Genomic DNA, 7,864 nt, shown 5'->3' on the forward strand with positions numbered 1-7,864 from the left:
ACCAAGGAAAGGCTATGTGAGCACAAAATTAGAAGGCTGCTGTCTCCAAGCCAGAAAGTGGAACTTCACCAGGAACCCAATCTGCCAACACTTTGATCTTCGTATTTTGCACCTTCCAGAACTGTGAGAAATAAATGAATGTTGTTTAAGTCACTTAATTTGTTATAGGAGCTCAAGCTAAGACAACCCCATTTCCTGCTTAATTCTACCCCCCACTGGTTACATGTGAGGTAAGTGGATGCTTAAATGTGCTCCTAATATATGGTAAGACAAAAACACTTCATTAGGAGAGTATAATCCCAACTTCATTAACAAGTTCTGTAATTTTGTGGATCGTATAAAACTTCCCTAAGCCCCAATTTCTTCATTTTAAAATAAGAATCATTGAAACAGGAAATATGTGACATATAATTCCTGGAATGACATCACCAAAATGTTGAACTAAAAAGTTCCAGTTTTTTGTTTCCCCACAAACTGAATAAAACAGCACCTTTCTGAAATAACTTTGTAGTACCCCTGGAAAATAGTCAGAGGTTTATAGGAACAAGCAAATACCTATCTTCTGCTCAGCTGGTGTGGTTCAGTTGGTTGAGTGTTGTCCCCTGGACTAGGAGGTCGCCAGTTCTATTCCGTTGGGGCACATGCCCGGGTTGCAGGCTTGGTCCCCAATAAGGGGTGTGCAGGAGGCAGCCAATCGATGTTTCTCTCTCATCAATGTTTCTATCTCTCCTCCTCCCTTTGTGAAATCAATAAAAACTTTCTTTTTTAAAGAAAAAGACATCTTCAAATGTCAGTACTGTGGCATTTTCACACTGCCCCACAACTCCCTAGCATGGCAGTAATCTTGGTCTTGAGCAGGCAGCAACCCAACTTCCCCTCAAACTGGAGAGAACAAAGCAGATCATGCATACAAATTATTGTATACATCTTTTCTAACCTTTCTTGAGGATACATGAAGGATTGATGATACAAGGCACTTACTATTTTGCATGTATCAAAATGCAGGTGGGAAAATGAGCAGGCACTACTCAAAAGCTGCAAGGTGGACTACAAACCCATAGGTAACTGGCTCAAGAGATTTGTTGGTGGAGACACAATAGATAGATAGCCTATGGCCTGGAGGAGAATCTGGAGTAATTTTAGTTTGTAACTCCACCTCTTCTTTTCTATAGAATTGATAAGACATGCATAAAAATAATTCTAAATCTTTGTTATTGGACACAAACTATAAAGATGCAACATTTTGACATTAGTAACAAAGAGAACAGTTATAGTACTTTTTTTTTTTATCCTTACCTGAGGACGTTTTTCCATTTTTTGTTCAGATAGAGTGGGAGGGAGAGAGAGGAAGAGAGAGAGAAACATCGACGTGAAAGGGACACATTGGGTGGCTGCCACCTGCCCGACCCAACCAGGGCCGGGGACAAACTGCAACCAAGCTATGTGCCCTTAGCGGGAACCGAACCCAGGTCTCTCTGGACCGCAGGCTGACACTCTAACCGCTGAGCCAAACCGGCCAGGGCTATAGTAGAATTTTTTTTTTTTTTTTTTTTTTTTTTTTTAATCCTCACCCGAGGATATTTTTCCATTTTTTGTACAGATAGAGTGGGAGGGAGAGAGAGGAAGGGAGAGAGAGACAGAAACATCGATGTGAAGGGACACATCGAGTGGCTGCCACCCGCACGACCAACCAGGGCCGGGGACAAACTGCAACCGAAGTATGCCCTTAGCGGGAACCGAACCCGGATCTCTCCGGACCGCAGGCTGACGCTCTAACCGCTGAGCCAAACCGGCCAGGGCTATAGTAGAATTTTTTTATGTGATGGTAGGTAAGTTGGTATTTAGATTGTTATAACAGGATATTATATGTAAACCCCATGGTAACTAATACAGATATATCCATAGGACATACACAAAATAAAATTGGAAGAGAATCAAAATATGTCACAAATATAAACACAAATGAGGGCAGTAATGGAGAAAATGAGGGGACAGTGCTGTGAAAACATACAGAAAACAGCAAAATAGCAGTTCTTCCTTTTCAGTAACTAAATGTATATTGACTCAACTCTTCAATCAAAATGCAGATATTGCCAGAATAGATTTTATAAAATGATCCAACTATGCTGTCTACAAGATACTTTTTTTTTTTTTTTTTTTTAATCCTCACCCGAGGATATTTTTTTCCATTTTTTGTACAGATAGAGTGGGAGGGAGAGAGAGAGAAACATCAACGTGAAGGGACACATCGAGTGGCTGCCACCCGCACGACCGACCAGGGCCGGGGACAAACTGCAACCGAGGTACGTGCCCTTAGTGGGAACCGAACCCAGGTCTCTCCGGACCGCAGACCGACGCTCTAACCGCTGAGCCAAACTGGCAAGGGCAAGATACTTTAGATCTAACAAAAAACATTTAAAAAAAATATAGTCCGTGCAAATGGTAAACAAAAGGGAGCAAGAGTAGTGTTAGAAAAAAGTAACACAGAGTAAAAAAACAGAAAAGGGTATATCAACCAAGAAATATAGGAATTATAAACATGCACCAGACATCAGAGCCCCAAGATATATGAAGCAATCTGATAGGACTGAAGGGAGAAATACTTCTATAATAATAGTTGGATATTTCAATACAGTTATAATCCACATAACGCTGATTTGGTCAGCAATGGACCACATATATGACAGTGGTCCATAAGATTATAATGGGGCTAAAAAATTCTTACCACCTAGTGACACTAGTTATAATGGAGTGGAGTGCATAGTTGAAGAAAAGGCAAGAGAAAATAAACTAGAAGAACCTGAAAAAATTCACAGTAGAGAGTGATTAGTAGATTTTGCAGACCTCAATAAGCTTCTTAAAATATTAGAAAGCATGGACCCCAACACCAAAAGGTGTTCTTTAATAGAAAGGAATGTTTATGGTGCATTGTCTGCTTACAAGCAAATCTATGATGAAATAAAAAGCAAGCTACCATGGACATATTTTTGAAAAGAGTGACACTTCAACAAAAGCCTCGGCCAGGTACTTCCTGACATTCAAGAAGAAGGCATTGTTATCACAGGAAATGTTAAAAGTTTTTTGTACATTTTAATGTTTAACAAAAATGTTAAACATTTTAGTTAATAAAAAGAAAATAACATATACAATAAGGATATAAAGAAAAAATACTTTTGTACAGCTGTACAATGTTTTAAGCTAAGTATTATTACCAAGGAAAAAGTTAAAATTTTTAAAGTTTATAAAGCAAAAAAGTTACAGTAAGCTCATGTTAATTTATTGACAAAATGTAAATAAATTTAGTGTAGCTTAAGTATGCAGTATTTTAAAGTTTATAGTAGTGTATGATAATGTCCTAGGCCTTCACTTGGCAGCACTAATTCAACTCACCCAGAGCAACTTCCAGACTTAAGCTCCATTATTGGTAAGGTGTGCCACATTTTATCTGTTGTTTTTTTTTTAAGTTGTTTTGCTGATTTTAGAGAAAGAGGAAGGGAGAGGGAAAGGGAGAGAAACATCAATGTGAGAGAAATATCAATTGGTTGCCTCCCATATGCATCCTAACCAGGGCCTGAACCTGCAACCTGGGCATGTGCCCTGATCGGAAATTGAACTGGAAACCTTTCAGTGCACAGGATGATAACCAACTGAGCCACACAAGCCAGGGCTATGCTATGTTTTTCTTGTACCTTTTTGATGTTTAGATACATCAATACCATTGTGTTCTATTTGCCTACTGTATGCTGTACAGGTTTGTAGCCTAGGAACAACAGGGTATATTACATAGCCTAGGTGTATAGTAAGCTATATCATCTAGGTTTGTGTAGTATGGCATACCTCAGATATACTGTGGGCTCATTTCCAGACCACCACAATAAAGCAAATATTGCAATGAAGTGAGTCACATGAATTTTGTTTCCTATTGTATATACATATTTGCACTGTAGTCTATTAAGTGTGTAAAAGCATTATGTCTAAAACATGTATATACCATAATTTTAAAATACTTTATTGCTGCCCTGGCCGGTTTGGCTCAGCGGTTAGAGCGTCCGCCTGCGGTCCAGAGAGACCCGGGTTCGGTTCCCGCTAAGGGCATGTACCTTGGTTGCAGTTTGTCCCCGGCCCTGGTTGGTCGTGCGGGTGGCAGCCACTCGATGTGTCCCTTTCACGTCGATGTTTCCCTCTCTCTCTCCCTTCCTCTCTCTCCCTCCCACTCTGTCTGTACAAAAAATGGAAAAATGTCCTCGGATGAGGATTAAAAAAAAAAAAATACTTTATTGCTGAAAATGCTAACCATCATCTGAGCCTACTATAAAATGACACCAATAGACTTGCTCAACACAGAGTTGCTACAAACCTTTAATCGATAAAGAACATGGTATCTGTGAAGTGCAATAAAATAAGGTATGCCTGTATACTGTATGATGTTCACATAATGATGAAATTACCTAACTGTATTCTACTTCCAATAATAGGTAGAACAGGAAAATTAATAAGGACACAGAAGACTTAAAAATAGTATAAATAGTTTAAACCTAACAGAAAGAAAAGACTGCACCTAGCAATAGCAGCATGAAATTTTTTCTCAAGTTCATCTAGAACGTTTTGCAGAACAGATAATGTGAGGTCACAAAACAAGTCTTGATAAATTTTAAAAGGTTGAGTAATACAAAGTGTAATTTCCAATTATATGTAATTGAATGAAACTAGGCATCAGTAACAGCAGAAAAAGTGGAAAATTACAGATACGTAGAAATTAAACATTACACCCTTAAACAAGGTGTCGAAGAAATCACAAACATTTAAAAATACTTTGAAAGAAGTGAAAGTGAAAAATGAACATATCAAAACTTAGGGGATACAGCAAAAGCAGTGCTAAGAATAAAATGTAAAGTTGTAAAAACAGAGAATTTGAATCAACTACTAAGTTTACAGCTTAACAAACTAGAAAAACAGGAGCACACTAAACCCTGGACTAGAAAAGGGAAGAAAATAGCCCTGGCTGGGTTTGCTCAGTGGTTAGAGCGTTGGCCTGCGGTCCAGAGATACCCGGGTTCGGTTCCCGCTAAGGGCACGTATCTCGGTTGCAGTTTGTCCCTGGCCCTGGTTGGGTTGTGTGGGTGGCGACCACTCGATGTGTCCCTTTCACGTCGATGTTTCTCTCTCTCTCTCCCACTCTATCTGAACAAAATATAAAAAATGTCCTTGGGTGAGGATAAAAAAAAAAAAGGAAGAAAATAAAGATTGGGACAGAGACAAATAAAGCAATAGAAAAACAATTTAATGAAACCAAAAGTTAATGGAAAGAAAATGATAACATTGACTAAGAAAAACAGACTCAAATTACTAAAATTGAAAAATGGGGACATTACTACCAATTTTACAGACACAACAAGGATTATTAGAGAATACTATGAACAATTGTGTAACAACAAATGGATAACCTATATATATAAATTCCTGGAAACACACAACTTGCCCAAACTGAATCATGACTAGAAAATCTGGGCAACCTATAACTAGCAAAGAAATTGAAGCAGTGATCAAACCTCCCAAGAAATGCCTGGACCAGATGGCTTCACTACTCAATTCTATTAAACATTTAAAGAAGCATCAACATTTACCTGTCTCAAATTCTTCCAAAACATTAAAGAGGAAGGAACATGTTCTAACTTATTTTACAAGGTCAGCATTACTCTGATACCAAAGTGAGACAAAGACACTACTCCATTCTTTTTTTTTCCAGAAAGGCTTGCCCCTTACTACCTTTCTTGAAAAGTCCATCTTTCCCAATTAATGTGAAATGCCTCATTCACCATACACTAAAATCCTTTATTTGGTTCTATTTTGGAATTCTCTCCTCTGTTCCACTGGTCTGTCCAGTCAGATGAAAGTCCCATACTTACATTTTTGAAGTTGAAGGGTATGGTTTGTTCTCTGGTAAGACTAGCCCCAACTGCCCCATAATCCCCGTCCCCATACACTGTCTATTTTTACCTTTGTTTTTTCCACTTGAACTTTTAAAAAATCCCTATTTAGAAAAATATATTATTTAATTTAGTTTTGTTAATCCTCACCGGAAGATATTTTTCCATTGATTTTTAGAGTGGAAGGGAGTGAGGGAGAGAGGGAGAGAGATCAATGTGAGAGAGACACATTGACTGGTTGCCACCCACACTATCCCAAGGCTGGGGATAAATTGCAACCTAGGTATGTGCCCCTAGTGGGAGCCGAACTTGGGTCTCTCTGGTCCAGGGGCCGATGCTCTAACCACTGAGCTAAATGGCCAGGGTGCTCAGGTTACTCTTAAGCATTTAATCCTATTGCAAGGTTTTGTTTATATATATGAAGTTTATTTACACAATTTTATACCCACTACCTAACTTTCTCCCTTTATTTAAAACGATGTTAGCCCTGGCCATGGCCCAGTTGCTTAGAGTGCCCTCCTGATAGACCAAGGTTGCAGGTTCATTCCCATCAGAGCACAGACAAGAATCAACCAATGAGGCCCTGCTCAGGGTAGCTCAGCTGGTTAGAGTCCTCCTCATACTCCAAGATTGCCCATTCCATCTCTGGGTCAGGACACATACAAATATCAACCAATGAATGCATAAATAAGGAAATCCATGTTTCTCTCTCTCCACTTCCTCTCTCTAAAATCAATTTTTTTAATTATGTTAAAAGTAACTACAATAGCCCTGGCCGGTTTGGCTCAGCGGTTAAAGCATCAGCCTGTGGTCCAGAGAGACCCAGGTTCAGTTCCCTCTAAGGGCACATACCTTGGTTGCAGTTTGTCCCCAGCCCAGGTTGGGTCGTGAGGGAGGCAGCCACTTGATGTGTTCCTTTCACGGCAATGTTTCTCTCTCTCTCTTCCTCTCTTTCCCTCCCACTTTATCTGAACAAAAAATGGAAAAATGTCCTCAGGTAAGGATAAAAACTAAATAAATAAAATAACTGCAATAGCCAGGCCAGTGTGGCTCAGTGGTTGAGCATCAAGTCATGCACCATGAGGTCACCAGTTCAATTCCTGGTCAGGGCACATGCCCAGCTTGTGGGCCCAATTCCCAGTGGGGGGCATGCAGGAGGCGGCCAGTCGATATTCTCTGCATTGATGTTTCTCCTCTCCCTTCCTATCTCTCTAAAAATCAATAAAGAAAAAAAATTTTTTTTAAAGTAACTGCAATAAAATATTTGGAGAAACCATCTTTGCAGTTAGAAAAAATTTATTTTTATACCTAAAAAAATCCATCTGGCCTGGAAGTAACCAGAGGGAATTAGTAAATCAGTTGATCTGAAGAGTCTCCTTGAGGAACTTTAAATTTACATTCCTTGATCTCTGTAAACAACGTTTTTTCCTTCAAAAAATGAGAATAACACTGCCTAATTCACTTATTTTTTATTTGCAATGGTCTATGCTATCCTTCAAACTTTAAAGTTGTTACTTAGTCCAGGACTTCAGACTTATATCCCTTGGACATACTCTTCAACCAGGACTCAAAAAGAACCCATAAGACTGAAAGCCTATGTCTTCAGGGTCTGAACTCTAAGCAAGAGCAAGCACCCCATTTTTAAAACTCCCTTTGAATCTGGCTTTCTTTTTATTTTTTTATATTTTATTTTTACTGTTGACACTACTGCAGATGTCCCCATTCTCTCCTCCTTTCCCCGCTCCACCCAGCCCCTGGCTTTCTTTTTCAAGAAAATAACATTTTTTATTTCTATTCCATAACAGATATTTCTGGTTTTACTTAAAAGTCAAGTTTTGGGTCATTTATGTAACCTCTCATCAAATTAAAAAAAAAAAATCCCCGTGATACATATAATGATACTCATTTAAACTTTCAATTATACACACATCCACACA

This window comes from Molossus molossus, unplaced genomic scaffold (genome assembly GCF_014108415.1).
Source record: "Molossus molossus isolate mMolMol1 unplaced genomic scaffold, mMolMol1.p scaffold_m16_p_21, whole genome shotgun sequence".
NCBI classification, from domain to species: Eukaryota; Metazoa; Chordata; class Mammalia; order Chiroptera; family Molossidae; genus Molossus; species Molossus molossus.